Below are 11,007 nucleotides of genomic sequence, written 5' to 3'. Positions count from 1 at the left end.
AGCTAAACTCAAAAAAAAAAAAAAAGCCCTTCCTCCTTCTATCAGGACCACTGATAACACCAAGGTGGTGCCAGCTAAATTCTCTGATTGGCAAGTAACTATTCCTAGGAAGATGAAGAGTGTGGTCCCATAGGAACTTGGTAAACCCAAACACAACTGAGCCAGGAAGAAGCAATGCCAAAGGGGAGTGTGGTGAGTGCTGCTCAGAGTGGAACCAAGTTCATAAGCAGCCCACATTTCCTGAGAGCTTGCATTAGCCAGGCTTCTGCGAGGCTGTGTCTAAATAACTGAGGAAAGCATTTTAAAGCAGAAAATGTTCATTTTGCTTTTGATTTTATGACATTGTTGCAAGGGTGGTTAGCATGGGCAGAGCAGACAGTATGGTGGACAGAGGACAGGAATACAGGAATACAGGAAGGTGCCAGGGCAAGATATAATGCCAAGGACATGCTCTATGACCTACTTCCAATAGTGTGGTCCCACCACCTGTGTTTCATCCACTAACCCCATCCTATGTTGAGTCCATGGAGGGATGAATCCTTCCTTCTGTCAGAGCTACCATGATCTCTGGAGACTGCTTCATGGTCAGCTTCAGAGCTGGCTTAACTAATCTCTTGGTATTTTTCCATCCCTTTAAGCTGACAATTCAGATCCACAGAAGTGTGAACAAAGTAAGCAAAAGGTACCAAGAACATGAGAAAAGTAAAATGACCTCTGAGTCAGTAGTATTCTATAGGTGGGAGCAGCTGAAGGGACCGCTCAACCATCACAAAGCGTTTATTTTTTGACAACCTTTTCAGAAATAACAAAGAAAGATGGTGGGTTTTCAATGTGAAGCCAAGTGTCTTGCAGAACAATGATGGGAGCTACTTCAGCGCCATTCCCAGAGCCTAATCAGGGAACATCCTGAATCCCAGAATTCTTACCTATTGGTCTGGGTCTCTTAATCTACAGGTTAATTTGTTATGTCATATGGTTGGGGGAATCTTGGAATACACTGAAAGTGGTATATAGAAGAGGAGTTTCACTGTGGGGACCTGCTTCTGTCACCTTGTGCACTTCCTGTGGTAACATGTGAAAGAAGAGCCTGGAAACTGCTCACTTGTTGGACATCTTCAACTGCATTTCTGCCATTGTTGTGGAAGTGTTTTCTTTCGAGCTCTTTGTTCTCCACCAAGGACCCCAGAATGAACACATAATAAGTAGACTGATCCCAAATCAGAGAGAGAAAAAAATCATGGATAGATCCACAGCTGGAGACATAGATGAGACAGAGATGACTAAGCACAGCCTGGACCCACTGATGGGCATCTTGCTCTACTAATTATGAAAATGAAAATAATGCTTATCATTGTGTGGGGCTGAACTTTGGAATGAACATTTGGATAGCACTGTTGAGGAAGTGACAGACAACCTCAACCATGGTTCCCATCCCTGCCCCTTCTCAACACCCATCAAGTATTGACAGAGAAGGGGAGAAAGCACCAATATACTGAGTTCGGAATGTATAGAAGGGGTAGAAAGAAGATGCTGAGCTAAGTGAGAGAAGTCATCAGAATAGAGCAGTGAATTCATGGCTGGAAGAAGGTTGTCTAGGCAGCAGTGACAGGTTATCCTAGCCTATCAATGAGTAAGATTTACTGTACACTGTGGGATCCTTGGATGTAGTAACACAGGTATTATTTTGGATATGAGTAGTTCCTGAAAGGCTCCTGTGTTTAAGATTTAAATCAGAACACAGCAAGGTTCAGAGGTGTGGCTTTGGGGAAGTGACTCCATCATGAGAGATCTCCACAATGATTAATCTACCAATGGATCATCTTTTCATGCATGCATTTGTGTTTGTGTGTGTGTGTGTGTGTGTGTGTGTGTGTGTGTGTGTGTGCGCGCGCGCGCGCGCGCACGCGCATGCACATGTGTGCACCATGGCCTCTTAGAGAAAGTAAAACACTGGGGTAGGGTCTGGAAAGATATTCTATATTTCCCGCCTCTTCCTCCCTCTGTCTTTCCCCAGTTCCTGGCTATCATGAGACTGATGACTCTACTCTGTCACACCCTCTCTGCTATTATTCTCTGACTCATGACAGGCTACATAGATAGGGCCAAGGGATGTTGTCCTGAAACCTCTGGAATCTGAGCCAAAGTACCCCTACCCTCATCTTATATCATCTCTTTCAGATTCATCACAACACAACACAATTGGTTGAATAAACTGAGGAAAACTCTGGTAAGTAAAGGGTTAAAGCTCTGCTGGTTCAAATCTGGGATTCTCTCCTGATACTTGCTCTGTTGCCAAACCTAAAATTCTCCAATTTCCTCCTATATGGTGCTGAGGATTGAACCTAGAACCTTCCACATACTAGATAAGTGCTACCCCCTAGCTACACCCCTAGCCCTAAAGTGTCCTTTTCTTTCCTTCCTCACCCCTCTGACCATCACTCTTAGGACCTGGTTCAGTTTTCTCTGTTGACACCAACAGTCTGACATGAGACAGGGTTCTTTTGCTAATGGTTTTGAATATTTTTTAAAAGGACTTATTTATTTTTATTTTATGTGTATGATGAGTGTTTGCCTGCATGTATTTATGTGTGGATCAAGTGTGTGCTTGGTTACTGTGGAGGTCAGAAGGGTGTCAAATACCTTAAAACTGGAGTCCCAGACAGTTGTGAGTTGTCATGTTGATGCTGGAAACCAAATCTGGGTCCTCTGCAAGAGCAGCCAGTACTCTGAACTGCTGAGCCATCTCCTGAGCCCTGAGAGTATGTTTTTTTTTTTTAAACACGCATAACTCACTGATCTATAGAGGTTACATTATGGAGGAATATGCAAAATCAGAGGTCATGCAGCCTGCTGGATCCTCTCTCATTAGGAGTACTTGAAAGCAACAGGAACCTTAACATTGGTGTGGGAGGAATCCCAATTCCCTCCTAGCATCTGCCTAAGTTCCATTATCTTAAGCGACAGAATTTACACCACCATGTCATTCTAAATGGCACTTAGGTGAACATCGGTGATGCTCAGCTCATCTGCCATCTGTGACTGAGGGATGTAATACTGGGTTTAGACATAGACAGTGTCAGTTGTGTAACTGTGGAAAATGACTAGAAGGAGGACAGAACCCAGACACTGAGGAAAGAGTAACCAACTGGAATGACCCAGCACTGTGCCACCATGTATCGACTCAACTCCCTGAACTAAGCTCAGAGTTGAAGCATGCTCATTGCAACATTGCCTGTTACTGAATAAATGCTTAGCAGATCACAGCCCACACTCCCTACACCTATTTTTGCTCAAAAAAACATGGTGTTAGGAACAGATTTCTTTTGGTCTCCTGAGCCTATGAATGTTGAATCCTACAAAAGTGGAGGAGAGGATAAAAATGGGTGTGTAGTTCTTCCCTAGATTAAAACAGTCTCTGGAAGAGAAAGGAAGGGGATTTCTAAGGCTCCTGAAAGTCACAAGAGCCACAGTTCCCCTTCCCCTGAGGTCCTATAAGAGGGAGGGGAGGTCTTCAGTGGTGCAGCTGCCTGCCTGCGAGGTGCTCATGAGATTCCAGAAATGCAGATTCCAGGAGCAGTCAGCCAGCTGGGCTGACTCTGTTGGTGAAGTAAATGGCTAGGAGTCACCTATGCCTCTGAAAGGAACCCTGTCTGAGGGAATCATGTCTTTGGTCCTCATGCCCTCTCTGTCTGAAGTAAGTAGGAACAGTAGCTGTGTCGTAGTAAGGTTGACCATCCCTCCTCCCCATGGTCCTGCCACCTGTGTGCCCTCCACTCTAGCCCTCCAAGCCTGTTCAGCCCTGTCTTACTGTTTTGAGTGTGTAGTTCTTTTATGGTTCTTCATTGGTCTCTTCTTGTCTCCAGCATGGGAACCCTTTGTCCACATTTTGAGGATGTCAATAGTAGGAGCAGAAATTTCTCTCTGGAAGGTCAGAAGCTGGAGTACATAGAGGGCAACCTTATCCCTTTGTCTCCACATCCTTTCTGCCCACACAGGTGCCCCTGGCTCATGATAACTGCCAAGTGAATGATACAGATGCAAAGATGGTTTAACATTTTACATGCTTAGTTTCAAGTCACAACTGAGAGGTTTGGAGCAGACACAGGATTTATACCGGAACCACATTTTCCCAGCTAATCAAAATATATCAGTTATAATTTCAGGAAGAAAACTCATTTCCCCATCGACTCTTGAAAATCATAGGTAGTTCTGAATTTTAGCTTCCCTTATATCCTCCCCACAACTCTTGGCCTCTAAAGGCCCTCACCCTCAGGACAGTGGTCCTTTCCTGCATCCTTGGGATTTGTGGTCTTTTGAGCTGATAGCTTTCAGGGTGATGGTCACAAAGAAGTGTTCCCAAGGAAAGTCCCCACTTAAGTGCATTCTGGGGTCTGAACGCTGGGTATACAATTAGCTAGCCAGTTTGCCTAGTCCTTACCTTCCAACTCTGCCAAGCTAATGGTTGGGGCCAGCCTGGGGTGGAAACCTCTCTGGTAAAGTGCCTGACTTTCCAACCTAGAATTAGAAAATAAGAGATTTTGAAGAAAATCAGAGAGTTACAAATAGAAGACAAATCTCAAATCCCAAAAATATGAGAGTACCAGTGGGCGAGAGTGAGGTAGAGAGAGAACCACATTATCAGGTGTTAGACAAGACTCCAGCTCTAAGCACTGAGGCAGATTGCATGGGCTAATTAGGAAAGCCTTCATAGGTACAAAGTCTTCAAAGGTGCATAATTCAGTTGTCTGCATATGAAGCCATCCATAGTTCAAGTCTCTGTCACCTCCCGACCCTTTCTAGCATACTTAACACATATTGTCAACTGCCATCGTGTGTGATGCTCCTGGGGCCAAGGACCTCTCTGACTCCCACTCCATTGTTACCATGAGGGTTGAATCCTTTCTTCAGGGTATTTATTCTGTATGACCTGTTGAAGGATTCTGAAAATGGGAAGTACAAGGGGCAGAAGAGAGGTAACAGAGTCATTTATTTTCTTTTCCTGGGTAATCAGTACAGAGGTCCTTTGTCATGAAAATGAGCACTGCTTATGATTTGGCCATGAGTCAGGTGTGCTTTGCTTGGACACGATTTTTACCATCATCACTTTCCCTCCACATCTAGATCATGGAAAGAAGACTAAACCAATGTCTCTAAACTGTCCAGAGGTCAGAGTCATCCATTGAGCGTTTTTTGGTCCACACGGAGAACCCTTTTCTACACACTCTAAATCAGAGTTCACAGATAGAGGCCAACACTGTTAGTTTTTGCCCCGCCCTACCCGCCTCTGCCACAATGATCCCTGGTGAGTCTAAGGATATTGTAAGTATAGACCTCCAGGAGTTGATCCTCCTGCTCACTTGGGAACTATGGACAGAAAGATCAAGAGGAGGTCACAGATAGGCATGCAGAGGTGACTCAGGTATGGACCTCATAAAAGGAAGTGATGGTAGCAAAACACTGGCAAGAGTACATGCCAGGATTGTGACACCCAGGGTTGTCTCTATAGGGTTAGACTGTTCCCTTGGTAGGGACTGGAGTGTGTTTCTCTTGTGCTTTGGGTTCTGCTCAGGCCAAGACTGTATCCTAATCTCTCAAAGGGGCCAACAGACTGTTGGCTATGAGGCACATGCAGGTCGCAGTCACTCAAACTGTGGCAAGGCCTATGACCTTGAGGACCATTTGCTGCAGGAAATCCATCCCATGGGAGGCTTCTCGGGTAAAGGGAACAGCTCCTCCCCCTTGCCATCTCTCTTATCATTTTTTTTTGAAGCCTTGCCAGATTCCCAAGATGCTTTGCATACTCTTCACTCCTGGTGGCCTCTGCACAGGCTCCTGCAGCTTCTGTAGATATACTTGGTTCACGGACTAGTCTCTTATTTGAACTAAGCCTCTCTGAATAACAAGAACAATATCTTACTTGTCTGTATGTACTCAACATGGATGGCAGAGACAAATACCTAACAAGTCCCATGAGCAGTTGTTCAGTGAATGAATGATGGGGCTATGTGTTGGGCTGCATGTGTTAGTTGTAAAAGGCCCCATACCAGCAGCTCCTGGTCGTAAAAGGCCCCATACCAGCAGCTCCTGTTCTGACTACCAAGTGTGGATGCGCAGGAAATGCCACTGTTGGGCATACTTTCCTCAGCACACCTCAGGACAGAAGGGCTTCAAAGGGATAGTTAAGGTCAAGGAGATGAAGGGAGGACAGACTGCAATACAGACAGCTTGCCAGTGCCTAGAATATTCTGAGATCTTGAAGTATAAGTGTACAACTAGTTCTGGCATGGTGTCATGGATGAAAGGTGCTAATGAGTGGCTATACCTAAGTAGGAGGCATGGCTAAGAGGTAGAGAACATTTGACTACAGATCACAACAGAACACCAGTTCAAATCCAGGTGCCCCGCCCTTTTCCCTTAAAGGTCACAATGCTGTTTTTCCTACACTGACCCACCCTCTAAGACAGAGAGAGGGGTGGAAGGTCAGGCTTTTACTAGAAAGCCATGCTCCTCTACGTATAGCCTGAGTTCTGTCCATAAGGCCAGAGGACAGTTCTGTGCTGGCTCAGTCCTGGTAGTTCTTCAGCCCTGTATCAAACTTCTTAATTTTGATGTCTGCAGGATGGACACAGGGAGAGATGACTTAGCAGATGGAGTTACATGTAACTATAAGCCAAATCCTTTTTACCCCAGAGACATGAGTCTTTCCTCCTGGGTTTAGAAAAGGTGTGGGAGGCTTATTCGCATTGTGGAGGGTACATGGTTTTACTCAAAGTCTACTGATTGAAATATGGCTCACAACCCAAATGTGCCTTCACAGCTAACATTCATGTGTTTAGCTAAGATATTTAGCACCATGGCCTCACCATGGTCTCACAAACTTATCTAGCACAAAAGCTATCATATTTTTTTGTTTGTGTTTTGAGATATGCTTTCTCTGTGTAGTCCTGGCTGTCCTAGAACCACTTTATAGACCAGGCTGGCCTCAAAGTCAGAGCTCTGCCTAACTCTGCCTCCCAAGGGCTGGGATTAAAGGTATGTGCCACCATCACCCAGCAAAAGGTATCATCATAATCCTGGCCAATGCCATGCTCTTGGGTAGGCCTATGAATGCTGGGTAAGCCACACAGAGAGGCAAGAATCATCCTGGAAGTGACAGAGGTCCAGCAACACCAGAGGGCTAGAAGCTGAGGCTGATATTCATTGTGATGTCCCAGTGATTTCTTAATTTTGCTGATTGAATTCCTGGCCTGTGGCTTCTCTCAGGGGCCTGGAATTTCATGAACCTGGATGGGTTTTCATGCTTCTCTGCTCTGCCTTGACTTCCTCACACTCCTGCTAACCACTGCCTCTGTGTTTCCATTAGTCCAAGGTGCCTGAATTAGTGAAATGCCTGAAAAGGAGAAAAAAAGCTGGTGCCAGGATCACCAGGCCTCCACACCAGGAGAATCTTTGGCTTCCATGATTTCCTTGCTTAAACCAAGTGAATGGCTAAGAAAGAATACAAATTCAGGAGTGGATTGATGAGAGCACTGGGGCACTTAGGTCTTAACCACATCAAGATCTCTGTACAATCTCCCTTGTTCACCAAGTGTATCAGTTATTTTTCTTTCTGTGATAAAATATCATGACCAAAACCAACTTATGGGAAAGAGGATTGGATTTTACTTGATCCAAAGAATTCAGAATATGTATGCAGGGTATAAGTGAAATTCTCAGACATAGGAGGGACCACTGTGGGGCATAGGATAGCAAACTCATGGTTGGAAATAGCATGTTCTGTCAGTCACTGTTCTGTTGCTGTGAAGAGACAAAACATCCAAGGCAACTCTTATAAAAGCAAGTATTTAACTGGGGCCTGGCTTACAGTTTCAGAGGGTTGGTTAGTCCATTATCATAATGGCAGGGAACACAGAAGCTCACAGGTAGGCATGGTTCTAAGAGAAGTAGCTGAGAGCTGCATCCCGATTGCCAGAAAAGAGAGGGGGAGAGAGAGAGAAGACAGAGACAGAGAAAGAAAGAGACAGAGACAGAGAGACAGACAGACAGAGACATAGAGAGAGAGACACAGAGAGAGACTGAGCCTGGTGTGGGCTTTCAAAACCTCAAAGTACACCTCTAGTGCCACACCTCCTCCAACAAAGTGACATCTCCTAGTCCTTCCAAACAGTTCATCAGCTGTGGGCTAAGCATGCAAACATATGAACTGAACCTGTGGGGGCCAATCTCATTCAAATCACATGCTACCACACATGTCTAATCAGTTGGAATTGATTGATCAATTTTTATAGTGTAAGAATGAGAAGACGTATAGTACATTAGAGAGTCAAGAACAGACATAGGCAACAAATCCCTAAGGATGTGTGAAGCCAGAGTGAGGCAGAGAACAGGAGAACCTTTAAAGTAGACAAGACTCCAGGAAGAAAGGAGAGAGCAAGGCTTTATCTCTGCACAGTAGTTCTCCAAACTAAGGCTCCACAAGGTCCTGAGGAGGAGGCCAGCGTGCTGGCCAGGACTGATTTCTATAAGTATAACAGTCTTCTAGACCTTCTATGATGAAAGTATCCTTCAGGCCATAAAACTCAGCATGCAGACAGCACCACCTGCCAAAACAAAAACAAAGGTCTAATCCATCAAAGCCCACAGTTATGGGAAAGTATCTGTGGTGGTTTCAATATGCTTGGCCCAGGGAGTGGGACTATTAGGAGCCATGGCCTTATTGGAGTAGCTGTGGCCTTGTTGGAGGAAATGTGTTACTGTGGGGGTGGGCTTTGAGACCCTCCTCCAAGCCACATAGGGGATAGTCTGCTCCTGGCTTCTTTTGAATGAAGATGTAGAACTCTCAGCTCCTCCCACACCATGCCTGCCTGGATACTGCCATGCTCCTGCCTTGATGATAATGGATAGAGCCTCTGAACCTGTAAGCCAGCCCCAATTAAATGTTTTCCTTATAAGAGTTGCCTTGGTCATGGTGTCTGTTCACAGAAGTAAAAACATAACTAAGACTCTAAACGTACTAGCCTTGCTTGTTGGCTTCTGTAGTTCTGCTTCTGGCCAGCTCTTCTTGTTAACTGAATTATGTCAACCTAGAACATGTGTTTTTGTGCTTAAAAACTCATCCCAAGAGAGGCTTGGGGCTATCCTGAGGTCCTGAACACCCAGTGTAGTCATTAGCTGGTTAATAAGGACTTTCTATTGCCTTAAACCCATGTCCAAGTGGTCTTTTTTAGTGGATACCCCAAAACATATGAGCTAGGATGGGTCAATGGGAAGGACAGTGTTAAGTTCAAGGTTAAGTAGAGAACCATCCGTAAAGAAGCCATTGTGACTATCTGGCTTTTTGTGTGGAAGCCTCACAATGCATGTGGGTCTTTGTGTGCAAAGCACAGCACAGTGATGTGAATCCCAACAGTGAAAGCAGGGAGTGTGTAAGTCAGATGAGAGCATCTGAAGCTCTCTGAAAATAGGAAATAAGAGAGGAAGGAAGCCAGGGATGCTCTGCCCTGGGGTGTTTGGGGCAGAGGCCCTTTACCTTAAATGTGGATTCTGTGTATGGTCTGGTCTGTGTTCAGGGGTTTTGTTTGGGCATGATTTTAACAATGTTATTTTCCCTACATGTACACAACAGAAGGAAACAGATTAAATTACAAGTTTCAAACTGACAGTGAGCCAGAGGCATCCACTGAGCTTGTCTAAGATACAGGTCATCCTCTTGTCTCTTCCCAGAGACTCTGGCTTAGTTCTTAGGTAGGTGCTAATATATGATTTTCTCTTGCCCTGCCCCCATTTATCTCCAGATTTCAGTTGAGCATCCACACCTCTACATCTGAGTCTTCTAGGTGAGTCTGAAAGATACTCTAGCACAGACCTCCAGGGCTTAATACCTTTGTCTCAACTGGGAACGAGGGCAGGATGATGATTGCCAGGAGGAAGTGGCAGTGAAGTCAACAAAGGCAGCCCAGGGCTGGGCATCCTAGGAGGAAGCAGATGATGGCAAAAGACTAGTAAGTATGCATGCCAGATGGTGAGTCAGGGAATGGCCATGAAGGTTTAGAATGTTTATTAGACATGTATAAGCAGATGGGGGTATAGCTCAGGGGTAGAGCATTTGACTGCAGATCAAGAGGTCCCCGGTTCAAATCCGGGTGCCCCCTAATTTTCTCCCCATGAACACTGAGACAGTTGTATGCCCTTCAGGAAAGCCCCAGTCTTTTGAAAGTCGGTCAATCTTGAAGGCCTGAAGCTACTTTTCATTGGTTCAGTTCTGGTGGAGGCAGAGTCTTGCCTCTGGTTAAGGAAGACAACAGTGACAGATGTTTGAACTTGGCACATTGGTCATGGCTGTGCAGAGAAAACTGAATCGACAGACGGTGTGTGTAAATTGTAGGCGTTGTATACTCACACAAATTCTAAGAAATACTTTTACAGTTGAGGAGTAGAAACGTCTGATTTCTGCAGGGCGGAATATAGGATAAAGACTTGGAAGAGGTAACATGGTAGCCAGAATCTAAAGAATATGTGAGGTCAAATCCTTTGGGGATATCACTCTTTCTTCCCAGGCCTTTCTTTACCTGATTCTGTAGGTCCACCTGCTTTACAGGGGCTAATGGACTTTGCTTAAAATCTTGCGACTGAAATTTGGACACCAACAAAAAAATGCCTTCACAACACCATCTGGTACATTACAGCCTCACCAACTGGCAGCATGAATTATTCAGCACAACAGAGAGTACTCAAGCTTATCAGTGCTGTGCCTCAAGAATATAGCTGTTAGTTGGTGAATGACGTTATGGATAGACCATCTTAATACACACACCATTTCTTAAATGAATGTAACCTGTTCTCTGTGGGCTGAGAATAAAGTCACTCACTCAAGTCAAATAGTTTTGACCATAGCAGGAAGTCTGTATCCAAAAATGGTGCCTACAATTCATTCCTCGGCGCAGCAGAACTGTCAACTCTCATCTTAGCTACAATGGAGGTAAAATCCTTTGGTGATGTGAGGGTCAT

General features: G+C 45.0%; 2 long non-coding RNA genes and 1 other non-coding gene across 5 annotated transcripts in view; 2 read left to right on the top strand and 1 right to left on the bottom strand.

Moving 5' to 3' along the window:
* The window catches only part of LOC116098105, a 20,848-nt gene that overhangs the window by 5,444 nt on the left and 4,397 nt on the right, over window positions 1-11,007 (bottom strand). The window contains exons 1-3 of one of the 3 annotated variants that reach the window (XR_004121701.1): window positions 5,332-5,354; window positions 4,439-4,515; window positions 3,809-4,015 (exon numbers count right to left, since the gene is read on the bottom strand). This is a non-coding gene — a long non-coding RNA (uncharacterized LOC116098105). Of the gene's footprint in view, window positions 1-3,808; window positions 4,016-4,438; window positions 4,516-4,601; window positions 4,947-5,331; window positions 5,355-11,007 lie in introns of those variants that run through there. The other 2 variants (XR_004121700.1, XR_004121702.1) reach the window with 2 other exon arrangements.
* The window catches only part of LOC116098104, a 9,804-nt gene continuing 5,281 nt past the window's right edge, over window positions 6,485-11,007 (top strand). Inside the window, exons 1-2 of the long non-coding RNA XR_004121699.1 lie at window positions 6,485-6,659; window positions 9,795-9,836. This is a non-coding gene — a long non-coding RNA (uncharacterized LOC116098104). The remainder of the gene's footprint in view (window positions 6,660-9,794; window positions 9,837-11,007) is intronic.
* Window positions 10,080-10,151, top strand: Trnac-gca. The gene has a single exon. It is a non-coding gene; the product is annotated as a tRNA-Cys (tRNA).

This window comes from Mastomys coucha, unplaced genomic scaffold (assembly GCF_008632895.1).
Source record: "Mastomys coucha isolate ucsf_1 unplaced genomic scaffold, UCSF_Mcou_1 pScaffold20, whole genome shotgun sequence".
In the NCBI taxonomy this organism is placed as follows: domain Eukaryota; kingdom Metazoa; phylum Chordata; class Mammalia; order Rodentia; family Muridae; genus Mastomys; species Mastomys coucha.
Note: the sequence above shows the minus strand (reverse complement) of the source record. Positions and strands in the feature narration are given on the sequence as shown.